Source organism: Perognathus longimembris, chromosome 6 (assembly GCF_023159225.1).
Source record: "Perognathus longimembris pacificus isolate PPM17 chromosome 6, ASM2315922v1, whole genome shotgun sequence".
NCBI classification, from domain to species: domain Eukaryota; kingdom Metazoa; phylum Chordata; class Mammalia; order Rodentia; family Heteromyidae; genus Perognathus; species Perognathus longimembris.
This window is the reverse complement of record NC_063166.1, coordinates 47,163,407-47,181,352: the sequence shown is the minus strand read 5'-3', so window position 1 is coordinate 47,181,352 and position 17,946 is coordinate 47,163,407. Positions and strand designations below refer to the sequence as shown.

General features: G+C 41.4%; 1 pseudogene; it reads left to right on the top strand.

Moving 5' to 3' along the window:
• The first annotated feature begins 3,257 nt into the window (after window positions 1-3,257).
• On the top strand, window positions 3,258-4,103 carry LOC125353697 (annotated as a pseudogene).
• Window positions 4,104-17,946: the final 13,843 nt, after the last annotated feature.

The following is a 17,946-nucleotide window of genomic DNA, read 5'->3' as shown; positions in this document are numbered from 1 at the left end:
ATATTTAACTTTTTAGGGACATAATATTTAAACTATATAAAGTAGGACTGTTAGGTCAATAAGAAGAAACAAACAAATCTATTATCTTAGTGAGGTATTAAAAATAAAACTCATCACAAACATTAATAGGTGAACAATAAAAAGTCATTAAGAATAGGAATTTGGAAAACCTAACCAAGATTAATCTAAGGACATTCATAGCACATGACATTGAAGAGTCGTGAATGCCCATTCTCTTCAAGAACATCAAAACTATAAAATACATTGGTCATAAAGTATCTTTAAAAAGTTTCAGCTGGGCGCCAATGGCTCACACCTATAATCTTAGCTATTCTGGAGGCTGAGATCTGAGAATTTTGGCTCAAAGCCATCCCAGGCAGGAAAGTCTGTGAGATTCTTATCTCGAGCTGGGGATATGGCCTAGTGGCAAAAGTGCTTGCCTCCCATACATGAAGCCCTGGGTTCGATTCCCCAGCACCACGTATACAGAAAACAGCCAGAAGTGGCACTGTGGCTCAAGTGGTAGAGTGCTAGCCTTGAGCAAAAAGAAGCCAGCGACAGTGCTCAGGCCCTGAGTCCAAGGCCCAGGACTGGCAGAAAAAAAAAAAAAAAGACAGATTCTTATCTCCAATTAACCACCCAAAAACCAGAAATTGCCCTGTAACTCAATGTGGTAGAGCACTAGCCTTGAGCTGAAGAGCTTAGGGACAGTGTGCAGGCCCAGAGTTCAATGCCCGTGGCCGACCCCCTCCCCTGCCAAAATTCAAATATTGTATTATGTAGACATATAATTTAGTTAGAAATTGTTACAAAATATAACTAGGAAAACATTATATGTCTAATTAAAAAAAACCCTCACATTCTGAGAAAAACATCTCTACCATGCTAAAAGTGAAACCATAATCAAAATGAGAGAATGCTTAAATCAGAATAGAACTTGTGAATATTACTTAGAAGAAAAAATATAGAACTTTTAATATGCTTATAGAGGAAGAAAGCTTTCAAATTAACTAACTCTATCTTTAAACAAGAAAAACAGTATAAATCAAGGGAGAGTAGAAGTGCACAAAAAATGAGAAGTTAACAAAACATAAGGGAGCATAAAATAGGTACTTAAGCTTAAAATGTCTTTAACTAATAAGATATGCAAAAGACAACGTACTATATAAGTCATAAAAACAAGCAGAATGTAATTAGTGTTGCAGAAATTAAGCAGAATTTAATAGCATATTATGAATTACTCTTATGCCAGTAAATAAAAAGCATCGATTAATGAGAAATTCTTAGAGAAATGTGACATATACAGATCAATGATAGAAGAAACAGAATCTGAAAAAAATCTGATCATAAAATAAATTGAATGAGTATTTGCAATCTTTCCACAAAGAAAATTCTGGATTCACATGGTCTTACAGGAAGATTTTATGGAACATAGAAGGGACAGTTAATTTTAATATGAAATTTGCTGCTTTGAACAATGTAAGAAATTACAATATTCTGTTCGTTTGAGACAGGCTACTACATCCTTGATATAAAAAAATCTTACAGAGAGAGACTAAATAAATTGTATTTCAATCCTACTCATTAAAAGAAATGCAGGGCTGGGAATATGGCCTAGTGGCAAGAGTGCTTGCCTCGTATTCATGAAGCCCTAGGTTCGATTCCTCAGCACCACATATATAGAAAATGGCTAGAAGTGGCGCTGTGGCTCAAGTGGCAGAGTGCTAGCCTTGAGCAAAAGGAAGCCAGGGACAGTGCTCAGGCCCTGAGTTCAAGGCCCAGGACTGGCAAAAAAAAAAAAAAAGAAATGCAGACATCTAGAGAAACATTATAAATACAAATTCAGCAAAGAACTAAAAACGCAATGCATGATGGTCCAGCCAAGATACTTTGAGAATATAAGATTGTTTGAGTTCTAGGAAACTAATTATATAAATTATGGATGGGTGAATTATTAAGACACAAAAAGATGACACAAAAAGTAGATATAGAACAAAAGATTTACTAGCAATTCAGCATGCACTCATTGTTCAAAGCTCTTAGCCAACTAAGAATAGACAAGAATTTCTTTAGCCTAAGTAAGTGTCATCAACTAATACTACAGCAAACACCAAGCTTAATAATGTAGCGAGAAAAATATGCCTGTGAAGGTCAAGACTATGTAAGGTAACTTTATAATAATCCAAACCAAGACCCCTTACAACAGACTTTGGAATTTGTTAGTCTCTCTATCAATGTCCTTCTGTTTGAGGATCCTATTCAATATTTTGTGTTGAATTTAGCATCCCTTTTTCTTTAGTTTTCTCCGTGAACCTGTAACAACAGTTCCTTGGCTTTTCTTTGTCTTTCATGATGCTGAAGACTCTCCCTCACTTTGATTTCCTTGGTCCTCTCTCATGGTTGGAGAGAGTCTGTGGCTTTGGGGAAGGAAGTCCCAGGGGTGATGTAGCTTTTCTCTTTAAGAGATGAAATGTGCTCCTCCGGGTCCTTTTCTTCACTCATCCCTCCCTTGTCCTCACCATCCTCCTCTGCCGCACTCCCTGCTCATCATTCTTCCTGCACCCAACCATGAATTCCCTTCTTGGAACTCTCCTCAGCTGCCCTCCTTCACTGTCCTCCCTTCTCCTCTTCTCTGCCCCCCCCCCCCCCCCACTGATTCCCCATTTCGTCCTCCTCCTCACCCTCCTCCTTTGCTCCTTTGCCTTCCTCCCCTTTCATCCTCCCTGCCCCCCCAAGAATTCTTCTCTTCGAATTCCCCTCTCCTCAGCCACCCTCCTTCGCGGACCTCACCTCTCCTCGCCCCCACATTAAATCCCCTCTTTGTCCTCCCCACACTCCCTTCCAACCATTCGCAATCCTCTGGTTCTCACTGTCCTCCTCTCTTTTCTGCCCCCATTAATTCTCCTCTCTTGTCCTCCCCCCTCCCCAGCCGTCCTCCTAACTGTCCTCCTTTGCCAGACTCCCCTTCCTGCCCCCGGTACTAATTAATTCCCTTCTTCCTCCTCTCTAGCCCTTCTTGATCCCCCTCCTGCTCTCCCTGCATTAGACACCCTCTCTTCATATTTCTCTCTACCTCCTCTCCAGTCCTCTAATCCTACACACACACACACACACACACACACACACACACACACACACACACACACACACCCCACTTCCACCACCGCCACCCACAAGGCCATAGGATGTAATCTATCCTGCATTGGTCTTGGAGCTCAGGGTTTAGATGCAGTTTCCAGTACCCCACAGGATCTGAAATGCTTGTTTTAGAAATTGAGAGCTGTGAAAACAGCCAAGAATCCTCAGTGTATTCCACTGCTTCTGTGTGTATCTGTAATTCCAGTGACCCATGGCCAGAGAGTGGCTTCATTAGTTCAGGTATGAATTCATACAGGCCTGGGGAGGAGCCAAGAAAAAGGGTTGATAAAGATAGGAGTGGGATGATATCGGACAACGAGCTTCAGCAAGCACTCTCCAATGGTACATGGACCCTGTTTAACCCAGTGACTGTCAGGTCAATCATTTCTATGTTTGATCTGGAGAACAAAGCTGGAGTGAACTTCAGTGAATTTACTGGTGTCTGGAAGTATATCATAGACTGGCAGAACATCTTCTGCACCTACGACAGAGACAACTCCTGGATGATCGACAAGAATGAGCTAAAAGCAAGCACTCTCAGGTTTTGGCTATAGGCTCTCTGACCAGTTCCGTGACATCTTCATCCAAAAGTTCGACAGACAAGGATGGGGACAGATTGCATTTGATGACTTCATCCAGGGCTGCATCGTCTTGCAGAGCTTGACAGACATATTCAGGCGCTATAACACAGATCAAGATGGCAGGATTCAGGTGTCTTATGAGCAGTATCTCTCCATGGTCTTCAGCATCGTGTAACCATGCCTTGTGAATATCAGCACAGTATGGGACGAAAGACTGAAAATGCCAAACCCCTTACCCAGGGCAAATCAAGACACAGATGTGGTTAGATTAGTTACTCTTCCTTCTGCAGATTTTATATAATCAATACTTGTGACCTGACTGTACGTATATGTTTAAGTTGATTAGCACTATTGCAGTTGTAACAGTAGCTTCAGCAATGTGATACTAATTTGGGTTTGCTTGACTGTGCCATGAGGTAAAATATAATAATGGTTCAGATATTTTACATGTAAGCAAAAGAAACGCTTTGTTTAGAATAGAATTTTATGGAATTATATGGAATATTGTGAGTAATAATGGAACTTGCACAGAAACTTTTCATGTGCCTTACTTTTTAAAGAGAGTATTATATTCATTGAAATATGCAGCGTATGCAATAAAGTAATGACACAGACTAAAAAAAAAAAGAGGTGAAATGTGTGCCTTTCCCCCTTATCTGAGCTGAACTTGAGACTCAGTAGAGACAACAGAATGTAGTGGGGAGCATGTTGTTATTTCAGGGCCTGAATCTTGCACGGTCTTACATACATTGTTCTCTTAGGACACTGGCCAATTACCATATATACAGGCCTAGAGTCACCTGCTAAATGATGAGAGGCTACTTAGATTAGAGATGCACTTGCCTGCCAGAGTCATGCTGCACCAGACATCACTTAGCCAATCTGTCAGCTGACTGCAGGTGCATGAGAGAGCCCCATTGGGACAAGATGACCCACCCAATAAGTCCAGCCTAAATCATGAACTCACCAAGTCCTGCACTAGATAAGTGGTTGTATTTTAAGACATCAAACTTTAGTGTTTGTTACACAGCCTACACTAAATAATACATTTACCCCCAAGCCTACTATAATAACACACAATTAGTTAACCTAAAGTTTGGTGCCAGTCAAACCTGGGTTCAAGTTAGATGATCTTCATCAGATCATGTTATCTGGTTCATCTTTTTTAATGACCAGGAGAGTTTTCCACATATAGGTTTCTCAAACAAAACCTAGGACACTGAAGATACTCTACCACTGAGACTGCCTAAGAACACTTTCTTAAAGTTCAAGCGGGCGGGGGGGGGGGGGGGAGAGGAGGTGCCATTATTCTGGAACTAAATCTTCTGTTACCGAATGCCCTTTGATTTCATTTGTCAGAGAAAACATTCTTTAAACCATGGTTTGATGGTTTTATTACCATCAATTTCCATTGTATTCTTCAAGCTCTTTTCCTGAAGCCTAAGATGAACAGTGTCTGCCTGTATCAGATAATTGATCGACAATAATCTTCTTGTATACTAGGGATCTCTGGAGGGTAAGGAACAAAGTCTTGCAGATAGAAAGGTGTAAAATGAATCTTACCTATTCCTTTAAACAAAAGTTATGCTGCCAAATGCTGCAGAATAATATAATTGCCAGTTAGGCTTGTTAGATAATTGTACTTCTTAAATGCTTTCCTGAAAATAGCTTTTTTCCCCCCTTTCAAGTCTACATTTGCTACTTTCTCTGACTTAGGGATAATTTGAGAGGGTTTTGTGCAATTGTCTTATTGCTAAAAAGCTGCAAGCAATGACATTATTAAAAATGAATTGGCATGAAGTTTGGCATTTCTTCCACCCTTATTCTGTTCCCCAGGGCAGAAGAGGTGCTTTTGTTTCTCTGGGTCTCTTGTTCTCCACCCATCCTCACTGGAAGTAGGATGGTGGGTAGATTCAAGGAGCAGTTACAAAATTCTTGGAATTTTAAATCATAAAGTTTTATGAAAATGTAAAAATCAAAGACAGACTGGCACATAAGACAATGGATACTGACCTCCCAGCCCTGACTGTCCTGCGCTGGTTTTGCAGGAAAAAGAGTTGAGCACAGTTGTTTTGTTTTTAACCTGTTTAGTTAGTAATTCACTCTGTTTTTTAAATTTAGATGTTCAGGGGTTTGGAACATGAAATTTCTTTGAACTTTAGGTTCAAAGAATCATCACATTTTAAAAATAGCACAGTGCATATATGGAATTACAGAAAAAAAATCAAGACTCATAGTTACAGATCATGAAAAGAGAGAAACATGTCTGGTTTTATTATTATGGTATCTGTAGCTGCAGCATGAGTTGTAGGATAGGCTTTCTCTTTCTTAAGCTGTTTTTTTTTCCTTACTCTTTCTACTAAGTCACAATTTGTGAGCCACTCCAGATGCCAGTAGGTGTTTCATAGCCCTGTTGCTTGGTTTTGGATATGGGAATTGTACAGCTACATAGAAATTAGGGAGCCATTTCGCACTGAAGAACACACACAGAATTTGTTGACAGCTACACTGCACTCTTTTGTCCAAAAGGGTGAATGAGATTGGAGGATATATTCTTTGAATTCCTCATTGGTATTTGATTGGTGGGGCCTGGGAAAGAATTCCATCATGGTCATGCAGTGTTTAAATGTGGCTTTAATTATTTATTTATTAATTTATTATTATTCTTTTTATTATTATCAGAGGTACTAGGGCTTGATCTAGGGATTCACATCTGCTAGGCCGGCATTCTACTGCTTAGCCATACCTGCAGACCCTGTTTGCACTGGTTATTTTTGAGACAGAGTCTTGCTTACTGCCTACACTTTATACCTCAGGTATAAACCACCTATTTGATTCTTCTTGAAGAAGCTAGGATAACAGATGTATGCTGCCATGTCTACCCTCTTTATATTGAGATAGTCTCAGACTCTTCTGCTTACACAGGCCTGGAACTTTGATCTTCCTAATAACAACCACCTACATAGCTAGGATGACAGATGTGTGCCACTGCACTCGGCTATTGGCTAGGAAATCTTGCATATATGCCTCAAACAATGATCCTATTGATCTCAGTCTCCCGAGTAGCTAGGAGTACAGGTATATGCATGGATGCCTAACTTTGAATGCAGCTTTAGATTTTTCTGTAATGAATGAAGGAAATGAAATATTGGGGAATAATTCTCAGCAAGAGTCATTTGTAGCACAGTTCAACCTCCTTATGAAATTATGGTATCTTTTTTTTTTTTTTGCCAGTCCTGGGGCTTGAACTCAGGGCCTGAGCACTGTCCCTGGCTTCTTTTTGCTCAAGGCTAGCACTCTACCACTTGAGCCACAGCGCCACTTTCAGCTTTCTCTATATATGTGATACTGAGGAATCGAACCCAGGGATTAATGTATGCGAGGCAAGCAATTTATCACTAGGCCATATTCCCAGCCTGAAACTATGGTATCTTTGATGTTCAGAATTTCGCTATTTTAGCCTCAAGTGTACAAGTGTAGACTCTCTGTGTACTGTATATACTACTGATACCTCGTGTTTGAATTCATGTTTTGTTTTTAACCATCACACACAGAATGGTTGTATAATCTTGTCTCTTCCACAGGCCATGGAAGCCTTATTCTTCTTGACAATAATCACACTTGAGTGGGGAAAAGCAGAGCTGTTCTCGGTGTCTGTTTCTTCCTGCAGCATGCTAAAAGAGGCAGACACCCAGTTGCTGTGATTTGACTAGCCACCATTCTCACCAGCTCCTTTGACATGGTACAGTGACTTCAGGGCATGCAGTTGACCGGGGATGACCACTGATTACTCTCCATTGATGCATAACGCTGTGTTTGGACAGTCTGTGCAAGCAGGCAGATCACTGTGTAGGAATGTTCTTTTCCACTTTCCAAGGGCTGATGTGCCTGCACCTTGCACTTGTTTTTCAATTTACAGAAATGATCTCTTCCCCAGGGGTGTGACAGCCAAAGAATATTTCCATTTACGTGACTCGAAGGACAAGAACAAGGATGATGATGACTCTGTGTGTGTGTGTGTGTGTGTGTGTGTGTGTGTGTGTGTCTGTGTGTCTGTGTGTATGTGTGCATGTGTGCCCGTATGTGCTACTACTGGTCTTGAACTCAGCACCTGAGTACGGGGTACTGTCTTTTAGATTTTTTTTTCCCCCTCAAGTCTGGCACTCTTTCTCTTTGGGCTACAGCTTCCTTTCTAGCTTTTTGGTTAATTGGAGAAAAGCATCTTAAGGACTTACCTGTCTAGATTGGCTTCAAACCATGATGATCAGTTCTCACCTTCTTGAGTAGCTAGGGTTACATATTTGAGCCACCAGCGCCTGGTTAGAGCTAGATTCTATCATTCAGTGCTTTAGCCATAGTAAACAGTCACATGGCTCACACATAATACAGATTGCTCATTTCTTTTGAACCTACTGATTTTATGTCACTTTCTGTACTGCTATTTGGTAAATCTTCTCCCAGTAGACTTTTCTGCTTTCTCCCCTGACACAATCCTATCATGATTATTGTGACTACTTATTTATTTATTTATTTTCCTAAAGTAGTTGTACAAAGGGGTTTTCTTCAATGTGTCAGTTTACAAGTACAATGCATCTTAATCAATGTCAGTCTTCCATAATTCTCCTCATCTCTCCCAGCTCTACCTAGCTCTTCAGTTTCTTGGTTCCATTCCTCTCTCTCTCTCTCTGTCTCTCTCTCTCTCTCTCTCTCTCTCTGTCTCTCTCTCTCTCTCTCTCTCACACACACACACACACACACTGCATATTATGACTGTATTCACCTACATTTGTTATTTTTGTCTGCCCCCCTTCCCTTGACCGCATCCTTTCTGACAACACAGACTCCAGCTGCTTGGTATTTGTTTTGTTTTTGTTACGCTGTAAGTTAGCTATTCAAAGGAGTTACACCATTGCAATCCTTCCCTGCACATACCATACTTAAGTTGACACATTTGTATATATGTGCATATGCCCCCATAGAGTGTGCTTACATATTATATGCATTATTTAGTTCTAACTTCCACACAGAAGACTGGGTTTGCAAGATTCTTACTCCTGTTTCCAGTGAGTGCAATGTGGAACCATGTGCCCATGGGACATGCCTGTACCTTTAGGTGTTCTTCCCCAGTCATCAATGATTAACTTATCAGCTTCATCCTGGAATGCATGACTTATTTCTGGGGGCAGGAAAACAACGCATTTATCTGTGATTGTGGACCTCCCACTGTACTTGCTGTGAAAATGATGAGATGAACAAATGAGTTTCTGTCACTTTGGGGCAGATTTCAAGAGGGACAGCTCTTGTGGGTGACCTTGAGTGAGTTTCCCAGGCCCCAGTTCTCCACTTTTATGTTTAGAGTCAGGTGACAATGGCAAGCATGAGCCTATCTCATCTTCAAAGTTGAACCTCGTATTTGCATGTGTGTGTGTGTGTGTGTGTGTGTGTGTGTGTGTGTGTGTGTTAGGCATAATGTCAGAGTTCAAAGTCAGAGCTCCAGCTTGGGTTTTTGCTGGTGATTTTTGGAGATAGAAGTTTTTGGATTTTTTCTGTTAAACTGGCTTCAAACTGCAGCACTCAGAATCTTAGCCTCCTAAGTAGCTTGGATTACAGGCATGAGCCATTAGCACCTAGCCTGTTTGCTTTGTAAAAATGAGGTAAAAACAAATAAAGAAACACACCTATGAACTGTGTAGAACCACATGCATGTTCTTAGGCTTGTTCACTTGTGGCCTAGGCAGATATATTCTGCTACTTCTGTTGGAGTCTTCTTTGTGACATGCATTTAAAACATCAGAGTTGCCAATATTTGTAATTCATTTTCTTCATCCCTTAGGCTTTTGTGAAAGACTTCATATAGCTATGAAAATTCAGTGGAAGGAAATAATAAAATCATCCCTTAACTAGCTAGAGCTGCTGTTGGAAACTGAAGATGCTCTAAGGAGATTGTAAAGTGAATACCCTATTTTTTTTTTTAAAAAAACATTAGACCAAAAAGACTGTCCAAGATCATACTGAAGAAGAATGCCACCCATGTTGAAGAATATGGCAGAATGTCTGAGTGTGGCCACTCAGCGTCTGATGGGCTTCCTCCAATGCAGCCCCACAAAATGATTAGAATGGCGGCCAATAGAGACTTCAAGCCAAGGGAGAACCTAACTGGTTTGAGAATGTGCCTCAGATTTCACAAGTCAAGCAATTTCTCTGACATCATGGTAATGTTCCATATGTCCATGCCTGGACTTTAGAGTCATAGTCTAAAACACACTATGGTTTTAGACAAATTAATCAAGAAAGTACCTCTAATAGGAATAATGACAACTCTGGTTCTTTGTTTACTAGACTGTGGACTAAGGGGCTTCTCAGGTGGGAGTTACATCAATGTTACTTGTTTTGTTTTGTTTTTTGGTTGTGGGGCTTAAATTCAGGGCCTGGGTACTATATCTGAGCTTCTTTTGCTCAAGGCCAGTGCTCTACAACTTGAGCCACAGCCCACATCAACCTTATTTGAAATGTATCTTTACCCATCTTTATCCATCCCTCCTCCTCCTCCTCCTCCTCCTCCTCCTCCTCCTCCTCCTCCTCCTCCTCCTCCTCCTCCTCCTCCTCCTCCTCCTCTTCCTCCTCCTCCTCCTCCTCCTCCTCCTCCTCCTCCTCCTCCTCCTCCTCCCCTTCTTCTTCTCCTCCTCCTCTCCCCCTTTCTCCTCCTCCTCCTCCTCCTCTCCCCCTTCTCCTCCTCCTCCTTTCTTCTCCTTCTCCTCTTCCTCCCCCCTCCTCCTTCTTCTCCTCCTCCCCCCCTCTTCTTCTGTCAGTATTGAAGCTTGCCTCAGGAGCCTCAAACTCAGGACCTCATGTTCTCTCTTAGTTTTCTCACTTCAGCCACACTCCACTTCTGGTGTTTTGCTAGTTATTTAGAGGAAAATAGACTTTTCTTCCCAGGATGGCTTCAAACCACAAACCTTAAATCTCAGCCTCCAACATAGCTAGGATTACAGGTGTGAACTACCAGCGATCATCTTCCCCCCTCCCCCCCCCCCATTTTTTTTATGAGCTCTATGTTCCAGAATGGGGTTAGGAACATAGTAGATATTCACAAAGTGCGAAATAAATATTATTGGGTTAATAAATACATAAAGAAATGGGTCAAACACGCTGGTGTGGCAAACTGCATGTTGACTTTGGAATCAGATACTCCTGGATACAAATTTTGTCTCTGTAATTTACTAGGCTGTTAGGTGACCTTGAGTGAGTTTCCCAGGCTCCATTTCTCTCCTTTTTTGTTTAGAGTCAGGTGACAATGGCAAGCATGAGCCTATCTCATAGCCTTCAAAAGTTTCCAAGAGATGACTCTGGAGGTTCGTGGGAAATCAGAACAGTGTCTCTCCCCAATATTAGACTTCTGTTCTTGGAAGCCATTTTGAGACTGTTCAGCAGAGGGATACAGATTGACTTCGAGGGCCCAGGACTGAAAGGTTAGATTGAACCATAGTGCCTGTCTTGAACTTGAGAATAAGAAACTTTTATTCTATGGTAGCTCTCATTAAAGACACAATATACTATATCTATATCTATATCATATATGTGATATATTATATAGCATATATGTATACAACTCTTGGGGGGAGAAGAGAAGGGGGAGGGGGGAAATGAGGGTGGAGGTACCGAGTAGAACAAGAAATGTACTCACTGCCTTTCATATGAATCTGTAACCCCTCTGTATCACACTTTGACAATAAAGAAAAAATAAAAAAATAAAGAATTCACCATACAGGCACTGTCACAACTACTCAGAAGCAACAGAGGAAATGGATGCTCATAGATATATTTCAATTAGACATTAAAACTAGCAGTATATGAAGCTAGCCTGGACAGCAAAGTCAATGAGGCTCTTATCTCCAATTAACCACCAGAAAAACAGAAGTGGCACTGTGGCTCAAGTGGTAGAGCATTAGCCTTGAGCAAAAAAAAAAAAAAAAGCACAGGGACAGTGCCCAGGCTCTGAGTTCAAGCCCCACAACTGACAAAACAAAAACACTGCCCCCCCCCACAAGCCCTAGTAGCATAGCTAACTGTGATGGTACATACTTGTTTCCTAATAGTACTTGTGAGGATGAGGAGGATGATGAATTCAAGGCCAGCCTGGGGGTAGTTAGCAAGACTCCCTCTCATTTAAACAAACAAACAAATGTATAAATAAATTAAGGATAAACCAGATTATGATGGCTTAAATATGTAATCCTAGCTGCTTGAGGGGTAAAGATCAGAGAACACCAGTTCAAGGACAGTTTAGGCAAATGCTAGTTCTTCTTTTTATTTACTTATTTAATTTTATTGTCAAAGTGATGTACAGAAGGATTACAGCTTCATACATAAGGCACTGAGTACATTTCTTGTTATACTTGTTACCCCTTCCCTCATTTTTCTCCTACCTTCTCTCCCTTCCTACCCCCACCCCCCAGTTGTACAGTTAATTTCCAACATTGTCTTGTGAGTATTACTGTCAGATTGGTTCACCTTTTATCCTTTGTCTCACCACTTTGATGTTCCCCTTCCCTTCCCTAATTCAGATAAAGGCATATACAATACTCAAGGTACCAAAATAAAATACAGTGAAAACAGGGGATAAACCATAGGAAGAAAAAAAAGAAATAATTTCACATAGCACATTAAAAACAACAACAAAGAAAAACCTCTTGTTTCCATAACTTGGAGTTCATTTCACTTAGCATCATCTTATGTGATCATGTGTACATAGCTATTGAGTTATTGTGATTCTCTGCTAGAACTATCCTAGAAATATACTAATTATTAGAAATGAGGGAAACCATGGATCCTATGTTTCTTCAGGTCTAACTTAATTCACTTAATATGACTTTTTTTCCCCCAAGTCTTTCCATTTCCTTACAAATGGGGCAATGTCATTCTTTCGGATGGAAATATACAATTCCATTGTGTATGTATACACATTTCTTGATCCATTCATCTACTAAGGGGCATCTGGGTTGGTTCCATATCTTACCTATGGTAAATAATACTGCAATGAATATGGTTGTGCTGGTAGTTTTAGTATGTCCTTGTTTGTGATCCTTTGGGTAAATACCCAGAAGTGGGGTTTCTGGGTCATAGGGGAGCTCTATGTTTAGTCTTTTGAGGAAAATCCATACTGCTTTCCAGAGTGGTTGAACAACTTTACACTCCCACCAACAGCAAACACCAGTTCTTGAGACCTCATCTCAACTAATGGATGGCTGAATGCAGTGGTGAATGCCTGTCATTCCCAGTGACACAAGCAGGAGAATCACAGACCAGGTCAACCCAGGCATACATGAGATCCTACTTTAAAATAACCAACACACACACACACACGCACACACACACACACACACACACACACACACACACACAGAAGGCATAGCTCAAGTGGCAGAGTATCTGCCTTGCAAGTGTAAGACTTTGAGCTCATCCAAACCACCCCACCAAAAAAAGAAACAATAAAAACCTGAAAGTAAATCAGCTTTGACTGTCAGTTCCATGCAATTTCCAGGTCCTTGACCTAGAGCAGCAAGTCCCTCAGCTACATAAAAGCAGAGAAGGTCTTACTATTTTAGTGTATCAGTTTATTCCTCCTTCCCCCAGGGTACTAGGGGTTTGAACTCAAGGCCTTGCTCTTGCTACTGCAACTAGAGCCATACCCTCAGCTCTTTTTTGCTTTAGTCATTTTCCATATAGAATTTTGCATTCATGTCCAGGCTGGGCAGGACCTTGATTCTCCTATTTATGCCTTTCACATAGCAGACCTTGTTCAGTTGAGATGAGATTGTGATAACTTTTTGCTTGAGTTGGCTTTGAGCTTAGGTCCTTTTGATCTCTATTTCCTGAGTAGCTGAGACCACACCCACATCCACTGTGTCCAGCCTCCTTCTCTTTATCTTTGAGGTCAGCACTCCTATATGTACAGGAAGAACTTATTAAACTGAATCATGAATGTGTAACTTTTTATATGAGAATCTGGGCTTATATTTAGAAATGCATTTATGTCATTTTCATTTCTGGTGTATCTCATACTTTCATACTTAAACATGAACCACACATATGCATGTTATAAATATATATGTGCACAGACTTCTCTCTACCTTTGTATTCTGGAATTGTAGGACTGGCTGTCATGTGCTTATCTCTCTCTCTCTCTCTCTTTCTCTCTCTCTCTCTCTTTTGTGCCAGTATTAGGCTTGAACGCATGCTCAAACTCTCCCTTATCTTTTTCACGCATCACTAGTACTCCAAGACTTGAGCCATAGCTCTACTTCTGGCTTTTTAAATTTTTTGGTGGTTAATTGGAGATATGACCTCATGAACTTTCCTGGCTGGCTTTGAACTATGATCTTTAGATCTCAGCCTTCCAAGTAGCTAGATTTAAGTAATGAGCCACTGGTACCTAGCTTCTTCTTGGTTTTGAGGGCAGGATTGATAATTCAGTAGAATCACATATATTCTTGTACCAAATGTGAGCTGTTACAGGTTTAAACCTTGTTCAGCTTTCTAGCAGTGATGCCTAAACAGAGACAGTGTTTTGAGAAATTCTGATGATGATGATGATGATGATGATGATGTTGAGTGCCAGTTTTGGGGCTTGAACTTAGGGCCTGGGTGCTATACCTGAGCTTTTTTTTTTCTGCTTCTCTTTTTTTTTTCTTCTAAAGGCTAGCCCTCTACCACTTGAGCCATTTCTGGCTTGTTTTTCCTGGTTAATTGGAGTTAAGAGTTTCATAGACTTTCTTGCCAAGTCTGGCTTCAAACTTCCATCTTCAGATCTCAGCCACCTGAGTCTCTAGGATTACAGGGATTAGCCATTGGCACCTGGCTTCTGATTATGTTCTAAAACTATCAAAGTACCTTATGACAATTGGAATCTTGCCCCAAATCTATTGTTATACTGTAATGACTTGAGAATGTATTATATTACATTTCAAAACTGATTAGTAGTTTGAAAATAACTTAGTTGATATTGCTATAATACAGAAACAAAGATCTATAGCCTGCTTTGAAAACACTAGGGGCTGTGTTTATGGATATCCAGGAACCAGATGGAAACTTTACTAAGACACTGGAAGTATACTGCTCTATTTAAAAGCAGAAGCTGTGTGACTTAGGCAAAGAAGTTAGGGAGGAATGTTGTTTGAGGCCAACCTTGTCAAAATGTTTATGAGACTCTATCTCAATCAATAGCTCCTTGCCATCCCAACTTCACAGGAAGTATAAATAGGGAATTGTGGTCTATGCTTGACCAGGGAAAAACTAAGACCCTATCTAAAAATAAAATTAGATTAGAAAGGGCTTGAAGCCTTGAGTTAAAATCCCAGTAAAAAGCTGGGTGCTGGTGACTCAGGCCTGTAATCCTAGCTACTCAGGAGGCTGAGATCTGAGGATCACAGTTCAAAGCCAGCCTGGGCAGAAAGGTGTGTGAGACTCATCTTCAACAAACTACTCAGAAAAAGCTGGAAATGGTGCTGTGGCTCAAGTGGTAGAGGGCTAGCTTCGAGCACAGAGAGACTCCGAGAGAGTGCCCAGGCCCTGAGGGACAGGCAGGCAAAAACAAAACAATAAAAGAAGCAGGACTTTTATCCCACTGTGAACATATTTTGGATGCGCTCTGAAATGGTAACATAATTTAGACACATTCTTTAACATGTCTACCCACACAGCTGACAGTAATCTCCATGGAATGAGAAGAGACCCTTTATGCCACAATGGCACCCACAGGGAATCCCACATTTTATTGTATGCAGTGGTTTTGCCGTCTTTATCTTTGAAACCTCTCACTAGAGCTGAACTTGGATCAAAATACATTGTGTTTATAAACCAGACAGACATTGTGGCTGACATCAAAGTAGCCAAGAATTGCTGTCTGGCTGGATGTGCTACACTGACCAGGGGAGCTCAGTTGAAATACAGCCATTTGTTCAAGCATATTGCCCGCATTCCTTTCCCCTCATTGTGCCGGAGTCTGGGGACCAAACAGCAGCTAGTGGGCAGCAGGGGCTTGACTCACAGCTTGGTAGAGGAGTGATGCCTGAGAAAGGGCTGCCGGGGGCAGGTGGAGCTGTATGTGGGAAGAAATGGAGGACGAGGTGAAGCAATGAATTTGTAAACTAGAGCCCAGACTATACATAGAGTGGCCAGAGAGGAAACCTGAGTGGTAGTCAGGACCTGTTACTGGAGAGCATTGAAGGCCTTACTAAGGGGTTCCAATTTGAGCTCTCAGGAAACATAGAGCTGCTGCAGGATTTACAGTGGAGAAATGACATACTCAATATGGAGAAAGGTTTTCTGGATTCCAGTGAGGCTGATGATCTGGAGGAAGAAGATGAAGAGGACTGAGGGACACAGAGAGAATGAGAGAGAGAGAGAGAGAGAGAGAGAGAGAGAGAGAGAGAGAGAGAGAGAGAGAGAGAGAGAGAGAGGAGAGAGAGAGAGAGAGTGCTATGCTAGATGGGGCAGGGAGACACATGGAAACGGTCTATTGATATGATGAAAGCCAGGAAAGCAGCCACAGAGCTGTTAGAATTGTGAGTTCATCTATGGAAGGTTTAAAATATTTCCCCTTTCTTGAGATCCCCACCTAGTCATCATGGGTGATTCAAGGAAGAAGAAAATCTCTTGGGAGCTCCATGAACCCTTTCTCAAAGTCTCTCTCCCATGTGTCTCCTAAATGCACAGGGCTATCCCGTCCTGCTTGGACAGCCTGGAAATGTTTTCAGGTCTTTCCTCCACAGAGCCTGCCTAGTGCCCTGGCTATGTCAACCGGTGCGCCATTCCTATCCCAAAGCAGCTGACTCAGGGGCTGTGAATAAGTAAATGGAGCTAGGTATCATCTTCCCCTGGAGAAAGTGGGCTCTGAGATGTAATGATTGGTGACATTTGAATGTGAGGTTGGGAAACGGTGCCTGGCACATTTCTTCAGATTGCCTTAAAGTGCCCTGTGCTCCCTGGCTCTTAACCCTAGTTACTTGAGTGTTGCTTACTTGTAACCACAATATCCCTAATACTACCATAGCATGGCCGCTGGGGCTGTTGTGCCATTCTCTTCAGCTAAGCTGAATGAACTCTGAGTTAAGTGGTTCCCTGGAAGCAAGGTGTTTCTTTTCTGTCTTCCATTTTCCACACAAATAATTGCAAATGTTGTTGATACACACACACACACTCACACACACACACACACACACACACACACACATATGCCAGTTCTGGGGCTTGCACTTAGGGCTAGAGCACTGTCCCTGGTTTCTTTTTGCTCAAGGCTAGCACTCTACCACTTGAGCCACAGTGCCACTTCTGGCCTTTTCTATATATGTGGTGCTGAGGAATTGAACCCAGGGCTTCATGAGTATGAGGCAAGCACTGTACCACTATGAAAAGTGTTGTTTTTTTTTTAAGAACTGACACAACTAATTCACAGGCAATAATAAGAGATTCTGATTATAGTGGTGTAAATCTAAAGTTGATGGCTCAAGGATGGTATGATAGCTTCCAGATCTTTAAGCCTTTTCTATCTTTTTGTTCTGTAATTTTTACACCTTGGTTTCGACCTCTGAGGTCACCCAAGAAGGTTGCTGGAGCTCCAGCCACCACCAGGTATATGTTAGCTAGTGTTTGCTGCAATCATTCTGAGGAAAAAAACAGCCCCAAATGCAATAGCTCACAGTAACTGATATTTCTCTGCCTCACTCTTGAGTCCACAGCTCTGTTTAACTGTCAGTTTAACTGTCAGTTGACTTAAACTTACTGTACATATCTCCATATTTTCCTTAGACTAGTAGCTCGCTACCTCAATGGCTGGCAGAAATGCATCAGGGGAAACTAATTTGAGGAAATATCACACACACATCTGAAGCTCTGTTCATGTAATGTTCAATGACATCTCATCACTTAAGTAAGATTGCCAGGACAGAAATAAAGATGCATTAAAGTGCATAGCAGAGAGAGGGCTTAAGCTGAGGGTTTAGGGCTATAGAGAGTGACTCTCAAAGGCCATGCATTAGAGGCTTGGTTTCTAGCCTGTGGTAGTGTTGGGAGGTGGTAGAACCTTTATGGGGTGTGGCCTAGTGGGAGGAGCTTAGGATATTGGTGCCTGCCCTGGAAGGGGATGTTAAGACTGATATTCTGCTTCCACTGTGATGTGTGCCACCACAGATCTGAAGGCAACACAGCCAAGTGATTATAAATGAAAACC